Source organism: Mirounga leonina, unplaced genomic scaffold (genome assembly GCF_011800145.1).
Source record: "Mirounga leonina isolate KUSES-001 unplaced genomic scaffold, KU_Mleo_1.0 Mir_154, whole genome shotgun sequence".
Classification (NCBI taxonomy): Eukaryota; Metazoa; Chordata; class Mammalia; order Carnivora; family Phocidae; genus Mirounga; species Mirounga leonina.
Window position 1 is genome coordinate 36,281,062 of NW_023270389.1, and position 19,408 is coordinate 36,300,469.

A 19,408-nucleotide genomic window follows, 5' to 3' on the forward strand; every position below is an offset into this window, starting at 1 on the left:
TATTTATTTAGGGGGCGCCTGGGTGGCTCAGTCATTAAGCATCTGCCTTCAGCTCAGGTCATGATCCCAGGGTCCTGGGATCGAGCCCCCCATCGGGCTCCCTGCTCAGCGGGAAGCCTGCTTCTCCGTCTCCCACTCCACCTGCTTGTGTTCCCTCTCTCGCTGTGTCTATCTGTCAAATAAATAAATAAAATCTTTAAAAAAATTATTTATTTATGTGAGAGAGAGACAGACAGACAAAGAGAGACAGAGAGCGGCAGGGAGGGGCAGAGGGAGAAGTCTTAAGCCAACTCCGGGCTGTGTGCTGAGCCTGAGGCAGGGCTTGATCTCGCCACCCAAGATGATGACCTGAGTGGAAACCAAGAGTCTGCCGCTTAACCAACTGAGCCACCAGGCACCCCAAGACTTCACCTTTTTTATGGCTGAATAATAGTTCCTTGTATATATACACCACATTTTCTTTCTTTCTTTTTTTTTTTTGTATTTTCAGTTTTACTATAAAAATGCACACAAAACAAAAATTGCCGTAAGCTATTTCTTGGCTCTGCTCGCACTCAGCACTTGCATTTGAGCAGCTTTCTTTGCTTTTACCATCTCAACAAGTTCCTTACACTGTTTCAGGCCATCCTTTGTCCTGCCAGGCACTGTTTCTGCTATGTGTTCCTATCTCTCTGGTGTATTTACTGGGTATGTTTTCAAAGCTTGTTCCAAAAGCTTCTGTTCTTCTGTTGTCCGAGGGGTGAAATCTGTATGTGGACCTTCCAGTAGTTCTGAAGGTGTTGCATTGTCTGCTTGAGGCACCACTCCATGTTCTTTTCAAAATTTATCAAAAGCCTTTTTCTCTATGAGATCTTTTTGATGAGGGTCAAGTTTTTGAAGACTCTTTATCAGTAACAACTTCGGCAGTTCTCTTGACTCCAGAAGAAGGATGTATGTTCATCCTTACTAGGATGTAGCAATTACTTCCCATGCTGAATTTGTTCCAGCAGGAAAGAGGTTCAATTAGTTAGTAATTGCAGATCGTCTTCTGACCAATTTTTACTGCCATTTCTACTTCGCCAGTTGCTTTGTCTGGGTTCTTAGATGCTATTGCACGCAAACTTCAGGTTTTGCTCTCTTTTCTCACTTGTTAACATTTATTTCTTCTGTTTTTCCAGAAGAGCCTTTCCTACTTCTTTAGTGGGTAGTGTTTCATTCAAACACTGTAAGCTTGCTAGTTCAAGCCAATTACAATTTTTTTTCCAGTTCTTCCATCATTTGAACCTGCTCTGCCTCATTGTCAGAAAAGTGATTCCAGGTATTATGTGAGTTTTGAAGTTTTTGCCTTTCCTTTTTAATGGATTTTTTCTGGATATCTTTTTCCTTCTTAGCCAATAATGCTTGTTGTCTGACTTCCTCCTCTTCTTTCTCTTTGGCTAACCAAACAGCTTCCAGTTCAGCTTGTCCTTGTTTTTCTTTAGTTTTTCACTCCTTCCATTTTGCTTCTGCTTTGCCTTTCTTTTCTGCTTCTTTCGTGGCTTTTCTTCTTCCTTAATTCTGTTTTTGTTTTATTTTTATCCTTGGATCACAGCATTATCAACTAATGTTCTTATTCTGTTCATTTCTTTTTTTTCCCTTTCTGCCCTTGTTGCTCTGTTCTGCTTTTCAATCCATCTCCTCTCATCATGACATTCTGCTTTTTCCTTTTCTTCTTCATTTAAATAAGAAAATTCTCTCCAAGAATCAAAATTATATCCAAAAGAATGAAATGCATCTATATCTTCTAATGATGAATTCATAACACCAAGTTTAGGGACTTTTTTTTTTCTGTTTATTTGACCATCTGGAATTCCTTTCAAACACTGGGGAAAACACATCAAAGAAAGTGTCCTTTGCTTCGCTTTTGGAAGGAACCAAGTTATCAAAAGTAGGATCTACACTGTGGAATGCTTATCTTTTCACTGGATCAGATAGCATCTCATAAGCCTTAGTTATGCAAGTGAAGTAGTCCTTATCTCCTTTCTTTATTGGTTCACCAGCTGCTTTCCATTTGTCGGGTGATGTTTTAAAACCATTGCCTTATCTTCTAGTCTTTTTTGGGATCAAGTGTTTTCAACCTGGGAAACTCTTCTAACTACAACTCTTCATCTTCTGATTCTTCTGATAACTCTTTTTATCTTCCAGTTCCTGAAAAGAGGCAGAAGCATTTTGTTTCTCCTCTTAACAAAAGCCTCAAACCACATTCCCAGAGGTTCAGCCTGACCTGGTGTGGAGGCAGAGGTCAGAGCGTGGGTGATGGCGGTGCCGTGGCCGTGGCCGTCTGTAGCTCTAGGCAGGGGCAACATGAGGGCACCAGGCTACACCACATTTTCTTTATCCATCCATCCATTGACAGACACTTAGGTTGTTTCCATATCTTCATTATCGTAAATAATGCTGCCATGAACTTGGGGGTGAATATATCTTTTCAAGTTGCTGTTTTCATTTTCTTCAGATAAATACCCAGAACTGGAATTGCTGGATCCTACGGTAGATCTATTTTTAATTTTTTTTGCAGAAACTTCATACTGTTTTCCATAGTGGCTGCACCAACTTCCATTCCCACCAGCAGTGTATAAGAGTTATGTATTCTCCATATCCTCACCAACACTTGTTATTTCCTCTCTCTTTCATAATAGCCATTCTAACAGGTGTGAGGTGATATCTCATTGTGGTTTGATTTGCATTTCCCTGATGATGAGTAATGTTGAGCAAAAGGGACAGGTACATTATAAATTGGCCATCTTTGTGTCTTCTTTGGAAAAATATATTCAGATCTTCTATTTTTTAATCAGATTGTTTTTGCCATTGAGTTGCATGAGTTCTTTACATATTTTGGATATTTGCTGTTTATCAGACACATGATTTGCAAATATTTTCTCCCATTCAGTAGGATGCCTTTTCATTTTGTTGATGCTTTCCTTTGCTGTGCCTATATCCCTTTGACATGGTCCTTCATTCCTAGAACACTTACTTTCTGGCTCAATAGGATATCCCAAAAGTTTCAACTGAGCCCTGGAATCAGTCATCTCTAGAAAGCTCTGATACTTTTAATAGAAAATGACATTTAAAAACCTTAATGAAAAGTGTGCTCATTGCTATTGGGGTGGAGAGGGGATGCTACTGCAAGGCCGTCATACATACACATTGCACACCTGTATCTATTTCTTTATTTTATTAATTTAAATTATTATATTTATTGAAATCATGAGTTCACACAGATAACAACCAATTCCAACCTAACACCACAGTGTTCATTCTAGTTTTCTCCCTTTCCATTAGATAGTGAAAATCCTGACTCCCATTTTTCTTGTTATCTTTATCTTTTTTATTAACCCCCCCATTTGTAATCCATTTCCCATATTGCCACCATCTTTTCCCTATATAGACAATGTCTTTATTCTGCTCAGGCTCTGACACCTCATGGCCAGGCTTCCCTATACACACGGGTGCTCTTTTCACCCAGCTTGGGCTCCGACACTGCTCTAGGGTGCCCCGCCATGTGAACACCCTCCTTACCCAGCTCTGGCTCCCCACACACCACCCACCTCACAATGTCCACCTTAGTCTGACTTTAATATCTGAGCTTTTCAGAAAGGAGAAAAGAAGCCAACTGATACATTGTCAAATGCTATTTTAAAACATGGGAATTGTTCCAGAGAATAAGAAATCACCAGAAACTTTCATTTGAAACTGCTAGAAAAAGATTTTCAGCAAATTAAAGCATTATTTTTTCATGAATTCTAACCCTGAAGAAAATGTTTATTTCCCATGAAGATCTTATATCAACCAATAAGCAAAAATGTATTCATCTTACGCTACTTTGTGAAACTTCCCCTAACATATACATGACCCAGTGCAAGAGTACAAATGTAGACTCACATAACAACAGAAGAAATACTGGAAAGCTCTAACTCCCATTAATAAGCTTTTAAATAAAATACGTTCTATTCTCTTACCTTGACAAATTATCTTTCATAACAAACATTTTTAAATGTATGAAACTATGTTTTTTATATGAGCAAAAGTCAGCTAAATATCAAAAACAACTGAATTTAATTACTGCTGCACGTCTTGGGTGTTCCATTGATGAGTCAGTGATAATTGATGAGTGACAAAACATTCATTAATTACATTTATTCCATGAAATTTACTTTTCTAGTTTCCATTCTAGCAAAATCACTAATTATGTGGTTATAATCAAGATTTTTTACATAGTTTATTTCTACTCTGAGTCATTTCTAATTAGATGGACTTTCTTGAACCAGAGATGTTCCTATATAAGTTGTTTGTTTGATTGTTACTAATTTCAATTTGGAGAAACTTTGCTGAAACAACAGCAACTAAAGTAAAATCTCTAAAGCATTATGTAGATTCAAAAACAAATCATGAGCTTTTTGTATCATACTCAAACATTATAATAAAGCTATATATGAAAATTTATTATAATTGCAAAATATTACAAAATATTTTAATTTCACCATATAAATCTTTATCATTTAATAGTTTTTATCATCTCTTAAATCAATATCTATATCTGAACTTTAATATAAAGTATCAGTTATTACACATGTTATATCTAGACCTACATATATATCAATGTAAGAGTAATTTGAATCATTTAATATTACACAGATGTCATGTTCAGTTGTTGTAAGCAATTTAATATTCCCAGATGTCATGTTCAGTTGTTGTAAGCAATTTAATATTCCCAGATGTCATGTTCAGTTGTTGTAAGCAAGTAAGAAAATGGATACTAGGCAGTATTGGAATATGATAATTCATTATGTGAAAATCCATCGTATTCATGTTATCCCGTAATAGGGTAGAAAGGTAGAAATTGGCAAGTTAATTAATTTGCTTTTTTCTCCTTACCTAAGCGCTTCTACTGCTCAAATCCTTCCCTCAGAAGTGTTTGTTTCTAATGTGGGCAGTGGCGCAATCTATAATCATTCCCACTCAGACACAGTCATTTTGTATTTTGAGGACACGGAGCAAGGGATGAAGAGGTGAATGCTGTTAGTCTCAAGAGGGGCTGTTTAGGATTACAGGTCATGCCGTGTCACAGTTGAACTCATCTCTTGTGTGACACGCAGTCCACACATCTATATTTGTGTGTGTGATAAGTGAAGCCCTCTGAGGCATAGCCAAGGCCACTTTGCTGGAGTCTAAGGACAGTAACGCTACGCTGCCTATAGGTGTTAAGTACTATACAAAATAACAGATGAAGTTATAAGACATGGCCTATCTCTTTATAAGTTTGAAATCTAAATGGGGAGTGAACAGTGGAGGGGGAGGAGTACTAGGATCCATAAAGTGAACAAACACAATAAGACTGAAAGTTGCCCAAACGTCAAGAAATAGGAGGCACTTTGTACATATTACCCACTGAATCCCCCTAAGTCCCAGACTGTCCCAAGGACAGGGACTGTCTCAGTAGCCACGGAGCTACAAAATCAACGCACAATAAATGTCGAGGATGAAAGAAAGGAGCATATGGCCCCTGAATTGATTAACTCAAGCTTCTACTGCCTTAAAAATAGCTCTTCTCACCCCCAATTTGTCCTTCACTTCTTTCTTTCTCCTACCTGCCCTCTTAATTCTTCTTTACCCCTTCAAAGGCATAACCTTAGAAGTTAAGCTTATGCACTTTCCTAGATTTAAGATGCCAATGCATGTTTGATACTGCCCTTCCCACTTGACTTTCTTGTAATTAATATTTACCATGGGAGTGTTGTACGTACTAGTAGACACATTTAACAATTTAACTGACATCAGGGAATTTTTTTTCCTATGCATCCTATGTGATTTCATTTCTGTTGATGAAGGTTCTGACAAGGAAGTGAGGCACAGTAATTCTTAACTTTGTTAGAGATGTTTTTACAACAAAGTAACATCCTTGAGATGATTTTCCAGACCCATTAAAAATGGGAAGTCTTAATCATGCCCAGTATCTATGAGAAGAGAAATAGCTAATGTGGAATGAACCCAAATTGTTCTTCATCTGTTGTGGAATGGAGCTACATACACACAATCCTCACACAAACACTCGCAGGCATGCTCTAATTCACCCTCTTAAATGCCTGATATTTGATCCTATCTTGGTTAGCTCTGCTTGCTTTAATTATGATCAAAAGCGGGGAGTTGAGAAATAATCCAGATATTTGTCAAGCACCCACAAAGTTCATGGTACCATATGAGGTCCTTGGAACATAGTGTACAGAGGAGACAGTCGTATTCTTCAAGAGTGTATAATCTAAGAAGAAAGGAAATAAGAACATACAATTACAGTAACTACAAAATGAATAGGTCAAAGACTGCATTTCCAAGTTAGAGAATGGGTTGAATCAATTCAAGTCTTACCAAAATGCTGGTTTGCACAAAAGCATACACAAAAGGAAAGAAAGAAGCCAACTGAGAGCATGATACATTTGACTTAACTTTTTAAAATTAAGGTAAAATTTATGTACAGTGAAATGCATAGATATTAAGTATACAATTCAATGGGTTTTAGCAAAAGTACATACTCGTGTAACAAAATAGCAATTATGATACAGAGTATTTCCATCACCCCAGATAGTTCACTAATATCTGTAGGATCTTATATAGTGATAGCCCCTCTTTAATCGCTGATTTTAGTAATTTGTATTTCTTCTCCTTTTTTCTTGGTTGGTTTTATTATTTCTTTCAAAAATCCAACTTTATTCATTATTCTCTGTTGTTTATATATTTTCTGTTTTATTGATTTCTGCTCTTTATTTTTTTCCTTGTACTTTTTTTTACTTTAATTTGCTCCTCTTTTTCTAGCTTCTTAAGGTAGAAACTGAGGTCATTGATTTGAGAATTTGCCATTTTCTGAGATAAGCATTTTTAAAAAGTAAAACATTTCCTCATAACTTTTTATGTATTTGTTATTGTCATTCAGTTTGAATATTTTCTACTTTCCCCTATGATGTTTCCTGACACACGGCTTATAGAGAAATGAGTTGTTTAATTTCCAAATATTGGGAGTTTCTTTAGGTATTTTATTTGTTATTAATTTCTAATTTAATTTCATTATGTTTTTTTCTAAATATATATTTATTTATTTATTTATTTATTTGTCAGAGAGAGAGCGCACAAGCAGGGGGAACAGCAGGCAGAGGGAGAAGCAGGCTCCCCACTGAGCAGGGAGACCAATATGGGACTCGATCCCAGGACCCTGGGACCATGACCTGAGCCGAAGGCAGACGCTTAACAGACTGAGCCACCCAGGCATCCCTAATTTCATTATGTTCTGAGGATATTGTCTATAAGATTTCAGTCTTTTGAAATTTATACAGAATTATTTTATGAGCTAGTATATGGTCTGTCTTGGCAACCATTCCATATTCACTTTGAAAGAATTCATATTCTGCAGTTGTTGGGTGAAATATTCTATAAATTTCAATTAACTCAAGTTGATTAACCTATCTTCTATATCCCTATTGATTTTGTCTACTTGTTTTATCCACTTGTTACATTAATTACTGAGAGAGGTATGTTAAAAATTGTGCATCTGTCTCTTTCTCCCTTTTGTTCTGTCAGTTTTGCTTCACATATTTTGAAGTTCTATTATTAGGTTTATAGATACTTAAGAATTTTATATCTTCTTGATGAGTCAATCTTTTCATCGTTATAAAATGTTCCCCCTTTATCTCTGGTGATGTTCTTTGAAGTCTACTTTTCACGATATTAATATAATAACAACTACTTTCTTGTGTTTGTTGCCTGCATGATCTATCTCTTCTCCTTCTTTTACTTTGAACAGTGTTTATTTTTAAAGTGCATTCTTCCATAGACAGCTGCATCTCTCCCTCTCTTCTTTTTAATCAATTCTGATCATCTTATTCTTTTAATTGCAGTATTTAATCCATTTACAGTGAATATAATTATTGATATCATTGAGACTGGGTTTACAATCTTGCTTTTAGTTTTCTATATATCCCATCTATTATTTCTTCTCTCCCTCCTTTCTTTTTCCTTTTGGCTTAATCAAATTATTTTTAATATTACATTTCAATTCTTCTATTGTTTTTTTAGCAACAAATCTTTGCATTATTTTTAGTGGTTGCTCTAGGAATTACAATATGTACCTTTAACTTACTACAGTTTAATTAGGGTTAATATTGAACACATAAAATTAAAAGAGTATACTGTACAATTCCATTCCTAGCCCTCCATATTTTGTGCCTTTTTTTGTGGAAGGTAGCTATGCTCCCCATTGCTTGGATCCCTTTTTTTGTGATATATTTCATTGTTACTTATGTTGTAAATCCCACTATGAAATGTTATTATTTTTGCTTTAAATAATATGTTTTTAAAAGAAATTAAGCAGTCTAATGTTTACAATTAGAATCACAGAAGGAAAGAAGAGAGTGAATAGAGCAGAAAATACATTTCTTGAAGAAATAACTAAAAATTTCAAATTTCAAAATTTTCCAAGCTTTGGGAAAAACATATACTTAGGCATGTATTTATTCAAGAAGCTTAGTGAAGCCCAAGTTTGACAAAGACAAGCACACACACACACACACACACACGAGCTGGACAAAAAGAGATACATTATATACAAAGGAACAATGGTAAGAATGACAGCTAAATTCTCATTAAAAACAATGGAGGCCAGAATACAATGAATATCTCTTAAAGAGCTGAACAGAAAAAAAGAAAAAGCTTTTAGCACAGAATTCTAAATGCAGCAAAAATATCTTTCAAAAATAAGAGTGAAAGCTCAGTTTCCCATATTTGCAGGGTAAAGGATTCAAGCAAATCCATCCACAGATAACAATTATGTAATCTGGACAAAATTTTTTTAAAAAAACAACTATTTAAAGGCATTCAAAAAAAAAAAAAAAAAAAACCAGGGCTCCTGGGTGGCTCAGTTGGTTGAGCGACTGCCTTGGCTCAGGTCATGATCCTGGAGTCCCGGGATCGAGTCCCACATCGGGCTCCCTGCTCGGCGGGGGGTCTGCTTCTCCCTCTGACCCTCCCCCTCTCATGTACTCGCTCTCTCTCATTCTCTCTCTCTCAAATAAATAAATAAAATCTTTAAAAAAAAAAAAAAAACACAAGAGGGGCACCTGGGTGGCTCAGTCGTTAAGTGTCTGCCTTCAGCTCAGGTCATGGTCCCAGGGTCCTGGGATGGAGCCCCACATCGGGCTCTCTGCTCCGCGGGAGGCCTGCTTCTCCCTCTCCCCACTCCCCCTGCTTGTGTTCCCTCTCTTGCTGTGTCTCTCTCTGTCAAATAAATAAAATCTTAAAAAAAAAAAAAAAAAAAAACACAAGAGAGTTTCCACTTGAAAATCCACAACTGAGGGGCGCCTGGGTGGCTCAGTCAGTTAAGCGTTTGCCTTCAGCTCAGGTCATGATTTTGGAGTCTTGGGATCCAGCCCCACATCAGACTCCCTGCTCAGCAGGGAGTTTGCTTCTCTTCCTGCCCCTCACCCTACTCGTGTTCTCTCTCTCTCACTCTCTCTCAAATAAATAAAATCTTTAAAAAATAAATAAATTGGTACAACCATTAAAAAAAAAAAAAAAGAAAATCCACAGCTGAAATAGGTAAGAATTGTGTCTGTGATGTTTCTATCATAAAATATTCTCCCAAACTCCATATATCCAGAGGCAGAAAACTAAAGCCTTACTCATTTAGTGTGACAGGGGACGGAGTTCAAGACTGAAGGAGCAGCTAAAAATTTAGAGATGTAATCCTAAAAGGGCAAAAGTGTCAAATCCTGAGTATAAATCTGCCTATATCCCTGGCCAACCACTAGTTTATAATCACATGGGACATACCAATGGAATGTTTTAAACAGTTTTAGTCCAGTCAAGTTAACTGCTTATTAAAATAAAAAACCAACAATCCTTAGAAGAATTTAAGAATATCCAGTGTTGGGTGCCTGGGTGGCTCAGTCGGCTGAGCATCCAACTCTTGGTTTCGGCTCAGGTCATGATCTTATGGGTCATAAGATGGAGCTCTATGTCAGGCTTTGCACTCAGTGGGGAGTCTGCTTGAGATTCTCTCCCTCTGCCCTTCCCCGACTTGTGCTCACTCACTCTCTCTCTCAAAAATAAATAAATAAATCTTTAAAAAAAAAGAAAAGAATATCCAGTGTTGATAAAATGCATTGTCTATAATATTGTTTTCAATCAAAAATTCCTAGCCATACAAAAAAACAAGAAAGCATGACACATTCAGGGAGAAAGGAAATTAATATATAGTGATTCCAAGTGGACCTAATGTTGTATATAGAAGTCAAAGATTTTAAATCAGCTATTATAAAAAATTAAAATGTGTTCAAAGAACTAAAGGAAACAGTAGTCTCAATGCTCAAACAGATAAAGAATCTCAATAGACATGAAGAAAATATTTTTTAATAAAGAACAAATACAAAATCTAGAGTGAAAAGTAGAATAATAGAAATGGAAAGTTCACTACATGGACTCAACTTCACATTTGATCTGGTAGAAGGCAGAATCAGTGAACTTTAAAGAGATCAAAAAAATTATTCAATACGAAGAACAATGAGAAAAAAGGTTGAAGCATTTTCAAAAACCTGTCGGACAATGTAATTGGAGTTGCAAAATAAGAGAAGAGAGTGCGGGACAGGAAAAATATTTGATGAGTGATGGTTGAAAATTTCCCAAACTTGGTGGAAAATATTGATTTGCATATTCAATAAGCTCAACAAACCTCCAAAACAGGATAAATGCAGTGAAAACCACAGCTAGTTAGCACACCAGTGTCAAACTGCTAAAAATCACTAACACTGTATGCTAATTATACTGGAATTTAATTAATTAATTAATGTTTAAAGCTGCTGAAAACCAAAAATAAAGAAAAATCTCAAAAACATATATTTAATCTGCTGTCCTTAAGGTAGGTAGTAGGAGAGGAAATCCAAGACCAATTACTCCAGTAATGGTTGGAAAGGAGAAGCCTATACATTCATTTTAAGTCTGGTTCTCCTAAGACCAGATGATTAATTTGTACCCATTCTACCTTTATTCCTGTTATGCTTTACATGTCCTGTTACTTAATTTTAGGATTGCTCTCTACATCCTACGACTACTACTCCTTTTTTTTTTAATTAATTAATTTATTTTAGAGAGGGAGAGAGCATGGGGAGGTGTAGAGGGAGAGAATCTCAAGCAGACGCCATGCCGAGAGAGGGAGCCCAATGACAGGGAGCTCAGTCTCATGACCACGGGACCACAACATGAGCCAAAATCAAGATTCAGACACTTAAACGACTAAGCCACCCAGGCATCTTACTACTCCTTTTGAACCTATCTCTGTTAGTCAGCTCAGGTTGCTATAACAAAATACCAGAGACTGGGTGGCTTAAACAGTGCATTATTCCTCACAGTTCTGAAGGTGGGGAAGTCTAAGATCAAGGTGCTAGCAGATTTAGTTCCCAGCAAGAGCTCTCTTCCTGGCTTGTAGATGCCTGTCTTGCTGTGTCCTCATGTGGTGGTGAGAAAAAGAACTCTAGTGTCCCGGCCTCTTTTTAAAAAGACACTAATCCCATCACAAGGGCCTGCTCTCATGACCTTATCTAAACCTAATTACCGCCCAAAGACCACACCTCCAAATACCACCACATTGGGTATTTTGGAGGGACACAAGCATTCAAGCCCTAACACTATCATTGGTCCTCTTAAAGCAATCAAAACAATTAATCGCTCTGCTACTTTTGATGAAGTTTTGGTTAAGTCTTCAGCATTTAAAAAATAAACTCCTTGGACTTCTCTTAAGGCAAACTACTAAATTTTATCTGTTTCTTTTTTTATTTGAGAAACAAGATGCACTTGAAGACTTGAATTTAGGAACAGTGGTAGGAGGAAGGCTGACATCTAACACAGGACTTTTAGACAGTTGTCAAACATTCCAGATTGGTTCTTTGGCTTTCTTTTCCTTCTTTTATCCTTTTCTGGATCACTATCTTGGGAGTTGGAATAAGAATATGGTTTAACATAATGTTAGAATGGGTACGGGGAAAGATGGCGGAGGAGTAGGGGACCCTATTTCAACTGGTCCCCGGAATTGAGCTGGATATCTACCAGACCACTCTGAGCACACACGAAACCAGCCTGAGATGTAAGAAGACCTGGATCTCTACAAACAGAATATCGCAGGCTGTGGGTTTTGAGGTAGGAAGCGGGGAGCCATGAATCCGCGGGCAGATATTGGAGGATAAATGGCAACGGGAGGGTGCCTGACCGTGGGGATCCTACACTGCCGGTGAGCAACAGCCTCACGCACTGCGGACGGGCACAGACTCACAGACCGGTAGCAGTGGGGAAAGGACTTTAGGGCAGCCCCCGGGGCGGAAACCCAGAGCGGTGGGGTCACACGTGCGAACTGGGAGTGGCTGGTGGTTTTAGAAGCACAAAGGGCAGAGATGTGCCCCGACCTGGAGGCAGGACTGGGGGCACTGCAGAGGGGTGCACAACTCAGGACGCTGCAGTTTATAGCAGCACAGACAGAAATGGAGATGGTGTGGCCTGGAGAGCTCACTGAAGAACAGACTGCGATCTCTCTGCTCTGAGGCAGAGGGTTGGAAACAGTCTCTTCTGCTCTGACTCGTGGAAGAGACGCGGAAAGCCACCAGGGAAAGGTGCCAGAGAACAAAAGCCCCCAAAACTGATTCCCGCTGAGCCCATGCCCTGCCACAGGGGTGCAGGGCAACTCCGCCAAAAGAGGGTTGCCTGAATAACAGCGCGGCAGGCCCCTCCCCCAGAAGATAGGCTGGGAAAACAAGAGGCCAGCAACGCTAAGGTCCCAAGATAACAGATGCATCTTGCTTGGGTTCTGGTCAATAATTTGGACTCTATACATTCCCTCAAACACCCATCAACAGAATGACTAGGAGGAGGAGCCCCCAAAATAGAAAAGACTCAGAGATTATGACTTATGCTGCAGATTTACAAATGGATGCAGATATAACCAAGATGTCGGAGATGGAATTCAGGCTAGCAATTGTAAGACAATGGCTAGAATGGAGAAATCAATTAATGGCAACATAGGGTCTCTAAGGGCAGAAATGAAAGCTGAATTGGCAGAACATAAAAATGCTATCAGTGAGATCCAATCCAATCTAGATAATCTAACAGCTAGGGTAACTGAGGCAGAAGAGCGAATAAGCGACCTGGAAGACAATTTAATAGATAAAAAGGGAAAAGAGGGGGCCAGGGAAAAACAACTCAGAATCCATGAAAATAGAATCAGAGAAATAAGTGACACCATGAAGCGTTCCAATGTCAGAATAATTGGAATCCTGGAAGGAGTGGAGAGACAGAGAGGACTAGAAGATGTATTTGAGCAAATCGTAGGTGAGAACTTCCCTAATCTGGGGAATGAAACAAACATTCGTGTCCTAGAGGCAGAGAGGACCCCTCCCAAGATCAAGGAAAACAGGCCAACCCTCAGCATGTAATGGTAAAACTTGCAAATCTTAGAACCAAGGAAACCATCTTAAGGGCAGTTAGGGGGAAGAGATTACTTACGTACATAGGGAGGAACATCAGAATAATGTCAGACCTATCCACAGAGACCTGGCAAGCCAGAAAGGCCTGGCAAGACATATTCAGGGTACTAAACGAAAAGAACATGCAGCTAAGAATACTTTATCCAGCAAGGCTTTCATTTAGAATGGATGGAGAGATGCAGAGCTTACAAGACCAGCAGAAACTGAAAGAATATGTGACCACTAAGCCGGCCCTGCAAGAATTATTAAGGGGGGTTCTATAAAAGGAGAAAGACCCCAAGAGTGATCTACAACAGAAATTTACAGGGACAATCTATAAAAACAAGGTCTTCACAGGCAACATGATGACAATTAATTCATATCTTTCAATAATCACTCTCAACGTGAATGGCCTAAATGCTCCCATAAAATGGCACAGGGTTGCAGATTGGATAAAAAGACAGGACCCATCCGTATGCTGCCTACAAGAGACTCATTTTGAACCTAAAGATACATCCAGACTGAAAGCGAAGGGATGGAGATCCATCTTCCATGCCAGTGGACCTCAAAAGAAAGCTGGGGTAGCAATTCTTATATCAGACAAATTAGATTTTAAACTAAAGTCTGTAATTAGAGACACAGAAGGACACTATATCATTCTTAAAGGGTCTATCCAACAAGAAGATCTAACAATTGTAAATATCTATGCCCCCAACATGGGAGCAGCCATCTACATAAGCCAACTGTTAACCAAAATAAAGAGTCATATTGATAATATGTTAATTATAGGAGACCTCAATACTCCACTCTCAGCAATAGACAGATCATCTAAGCAGAAAATCAACAACGAAACAAGAGCTTTGAATGACACTTTGGACCAGAGTGAGGTCCACAGATATATACAGAACGTTCCACCCTAACACAACAGAATACTCATTCTTCTCGAGCGCACATGGAACTTTCTCCAGAATAGACCACATACTGGGTCACAAATCAGGTCTCAACTGATACCAAAAGATTGAGATTATTCCCTGCATATTCTCCGACCATAATGCTTTAAAACTGGAACTCAATCACAAGAAAAAATTTGGCAGAAATTCAAATACTTGGAAGCTAAAGACCACTCTGCTCAAGAATGTTTGGGTCAACCATGAAATCAAAGAAGAACTTAGACAATTCATGGAAATCAATGAGAATGAAAACACATCAGTCCAAAACCTATGGGATACTGCAAAGGCGGTCCTAAGGGGGAAATACATAACCATCCAAGCCTCACTAAAAAAAATAGAAAAATCCCAAATTCACCAACTAACTCTACACCTTAAAGAACTAGAGAAAAAGCAACAAACGATGCCTAAGCCACACATTAGAAGATAAATAATTAAAATTAGAGCAGAAATAAAAGAATTAGAAACCAGAAACACAGTAGATCAGATCAACGAAACTAGAAGTTGGTTCTTTGAAAGAATTAATAAGATCAATAAACGACTGGCCAGACTTATCCAAAAGAAAAGAGAAAGGAGGATGCCTGGGTGGCTCAGTTGGTTAAGCAACTGCCTTCAGCTCAGGTCATGATCCCGGAGTCCTGGGATCGAGTCCCACATCGGGCTCCCGGCTCAGCGGGGAGCCTGCTTCTCCCTCTGACCCTCTCCCCTCTCATGCTGTTTCTTGGTCTCTCTCTCTTTCTCTCAAATAAATAAATAAATAAAATCTTAAATAAAAAAAAAGAAAAGAAAAGAGAAAGGACCCAAATTAATAAAATTATGAATAAAGGGGAGAGATCACGACTAACACCAAAGAAATAGAAACAATTATTATAAATTATTATCAATAACTATATGCCAATAAACTGAGCAATCTGGATGAAATGGAGACCTTCTTGGAAACCTATAAGCTGCCAAGACTGAAACAGGAAGAAATTGACAACCTGAATAGGCCAATAACCAGTAATGAGATTGAAGCAGTGATCAAAAACCTCCCCAAAAACAAGAGTCCAGTGCCTGATGGATTCCCTGGGGAATTCTACCAAACATTCAAAGAAGAAATAATACCTATTTTACTGAAGCTGTTTCAAAAAAATAGAAACAGAAGGAAAACTTCCAAACTCATTCTATGAGGCCAGCATTACCTTAATCCCCAAACCAGGCAAAGACCCCATCAAAAAGGAGAATTTCAGGGCGCCTGGGTGGCTCAGTTGGTTAAGCGACTGCCTTCGGCTCAGGTCATGATCCTGGAGTCCCGGGATCGAGTCCCGCATTGGGCTCCCTGCTCGGCAGGGAGTCTGCTTCTCCCTCTGACCCTCCTCCCTCTCATGCTCTCTGTCTCTCATTCTCTCTGTCTCAAATAAATAAATAAAATCTTTAAAAAAAAAAAAGGAGAATTTCAGACCGATATCCCTGATGAATATGGATTCCAAAATCCTCAACAAAATCCTAGCTAATAGGATCCAACAATACATTAAAAGGATCATTCACCATGACCAAGTGGGATTTATCCCCGGGATGCAAGGGTGGATCAACATTCGCAAATCAATCAATGTGATAGAACACATTAATAAGAGGAGGGAGAAGAAACATATGGTCCTCTCAATTGATGCAGAAAAAGCATTTGACAAAATACAACATCCTTTCCTGATTAAAACTCTTCAGAGTATAGGGATAGAGGGAACATTCCTCAAGTTCATAAAATCCATCTATGAAAAACCCACAGCGAATATCATCCTCAATGGGGAAAAGCTGAGAGCCTTTCCCTTAAGATCAGGAACATGTCAAGGAAGCCCACTCTTGCCACTATTGTTCAACATAGTATTAGAAGTCCTAGCAACAGCAATCAGACAACAAAAAGAAATAAAAGGTATTCAAATTGGCAAAGAAGAAGTCAAACTCTCTCTTTTCGCAGACGACATGATACTTTATGTGGAAAACCCAAAAGACTCCACCCCCAAATTACTAGAACTCCTCCAGCAATTCAGTAATGTGGCAGGATACAAAATCAATGCACAGAAATCAGTTGCTTTCTTATACACTAACAACGCAACTGTAGAAAGAGAAATTAGAGAAACGATTCCATTTACAACAGCACCAAAAACCATAAGATACCTCAGAATAAACCTAAACAAAGAGGTAAAGGATCTATACTCTAGGCACTACAAAACACTCATGAAAGAAATTGAAGACACAAAAAGATGGAAAAATATTCCATGCTCATGGATCAGAAGAATAAACATTGTTAAAATGTCTATGCTGCTGGGGCGCCTGGGTGGCTCAGTCATTAGGCATTTGCCTTTGGCTCAGGTCATGATCCCAGGGTCCTGGTATTGAGCCCTGCATCGGGCTCCCTGCTTGGCGGGAAGCCTGCTTCTCCCTCTCCCACTCCCCCTGCTTGTGTTCCTTCTCTCGCTGTGTCTCTCTCTGTCAAATAAATAAATAAAATCTTAAAAAAAAAAAGTCTTAAAAAAAAAATGTCTATGCTGCCCAGAGCAATCTATACCTTCAATGCCATCCCAATCAAAATTCCAATGACATTTTTCAAAGTGCTGGAACAAACAATCCTAAAATTTGTATGGAATCAGAAAAGACCCTGAATCACCAAGTAAATGTTGAAAAAGAAAAACAAAGCTGGGGGCATCATGTTGCCCGATTTCAAGCTATATTACAAAGCTGTGATCACCAAGACAGCATGGTACTGGCACAAAAACAGACATATAGACCGATGGAACAGAACAGAGAACCCAGATATGGACCCTCAACTCTATGGTCAAATAATCTTTGACAAAGCAGGAAAAAACATGCAATGGAGAAAAGACAGTCTCTTCAATAAATGGTGCTGGGAAAATTGGACAGCCACATGCAAAAGAATGGAACTCGACCATTCTCTAACACCATTCACAAAGATAAACTCAAAGTGGATGAAAGACCTCAATGTGAGACAGGAATCCATCAAAATCCTAGAGGAGAACATAGGCAGTAACCTCTTTGACATTGCCCACAGCAACTTCTTTCAAGATACATCTCCAAAAGCTAGTGAAACAAAAGCAAAAATGAACTTTTGGGACTTCATCAAGATAAAAAGCTTCTGCACAGCAAAGGAAACAGTCAACAAAACAAAGGGGCAACCCACAGAATGGGAGAAAATATTTGCAAATGACACTACAGATAAAGGGCTGGCAACCAAGATCTATAAAGAACTTCTCAAACTCAACCCCCCAAAAACAAATAATCAAGTCAAAAAGTGGGCAGAAGATATGAAAAGACACTTCTCTGAAGAAGACATACAAATGGCTAACAGACACATGAAAAAATGTTCATCATCATTAGCCATCAGGGAAATCCAAATCAAAACCACATTGATATACCACCTTACACCAGTTAGAATGGCACAAATTGACAAGGCAAGAAACAACAAATGTTGGAGAGGTTGTGGAGAAAAGGGAACCCTCTTACACTGTTGGTGGGAATGCAAGTTGGTACAACCACTTTGGAAAACAGTGTGGAGGTTCCTCAAAAAATTAAAAATAGAGCTACCCTATGACCCAGCAATTGCACTCCTAGGTATTTACCCCAAAGACACAGATGTAGTGAAAAGGAGGGCCATATGCACCCCAATGTTCAGAGCAGCAATGTCCGCAATAGCCAAACTCTGGAAAGAGCCGAGATGCCCTTCAACAGATGAATGGATAAAGAAGATGTGGTCCATATATACAATGGAATATTACTCAGCCATCAGAAAGGATGATTATCCAACTTTTACATCAACATGGATGGGACTGGAGGAGATTATGCTAAGTGAAATAATTCAAGCAGAGAAAGTCAATTATCATATGGTTTCACTTATTTGTGGAACATAAGGAATAGCATGGAGGACATTAGGAGAAGGAAGGGAAAAATGGTGGGCGGCAGAAATTGGAGGGAGATATGAACCATGAGAGACTATGGACTCTGAGAAATGAACAGGGTTTTAGCGGGGAGGGGGGAGGGGGGATTGGTTAGCCTGGTGGTGGGTATTAAGGAGGGCACGTACTGCATGGAGCACTGGGTGTTATACAAAAACAATGGATCATGGATCACCACATCAAAAACCAATGATGTATTGTATGCTGACTAACATAACATAATAAAATTTAAAAAAAAAAAAAACATAATGTTAGAATGATCATGGAAGGAGCGGGCAAGTTTTCATCTAAAACATTCTGCTTGGGGCGCCTGGATGGCTCAGTGGGTTAAGTGTCTGCTTTTGGCTCAGGTCGTGATCCTAGGGTCCTAAGATGGAGTCTTGCATTGGGCTCCCTGCTCAGTGGGGAGGCTGCTTCTCCTTCTCCCTCTGCCATTCACCCTCTTCCCCACTTATGCTCTCTGGCTCTATCTCTCTGTCAAATAAATAAATAAAATCTTTTAAAAATTAAAAAAAACCCAAAACATTCTGCTTCTCCCTGCCCCCTACTTCAAATCCACAGATGATAGGCTGTATTAATATATTTTAAGAATCTTTGACATGGTACTTCCCAATCTTCTTTTCCTTTATTTAGAAGAAAAAAATTCTTCTCTTATCACAGGCCAAAATTAATATTAAAAATTTATTTAAGTAGACTCCTTTTATTTTCAGGACTGATTTAACAGTGGTAGCCTAGGCTGATACTGGAACAAAATTGAAACAATTATGTCTGAAAATAAATTATACCCACATAATGAATTTGAGTACTGTATTTTAGCTATACTTCAAGTAAATTTTAAGGTTTTTGAAAGCATGTTACCAGTTCAAATTGAAGGAAATATGTAGCTGGTTTTTTTTTTAAATAAAACTATTGAGTAAATCTGGTCCACAAAAATATTGCCCAAAACAACCTAAAGTAATAGCTGTTTGGTTAAGTTCTACCCCTTGAGAAGGGAAGGCAGTGTTTTTACCTT

At 38.5% G+C, this 19,408-nt stretch overlaps 1 pseudogene; it reads right to left on the bottom strand.

Moving 5' to 3' along the window:
* Window positions 1-484: 484 nt before the first annotated feature.
* LOC118013701 lies at window positions 485-4,294 on the bottom strand (annotated as a pseudogene).
* Between the last annotated feature and the right edge of the window lie 15,114 nt (window positions 4,295-19,408).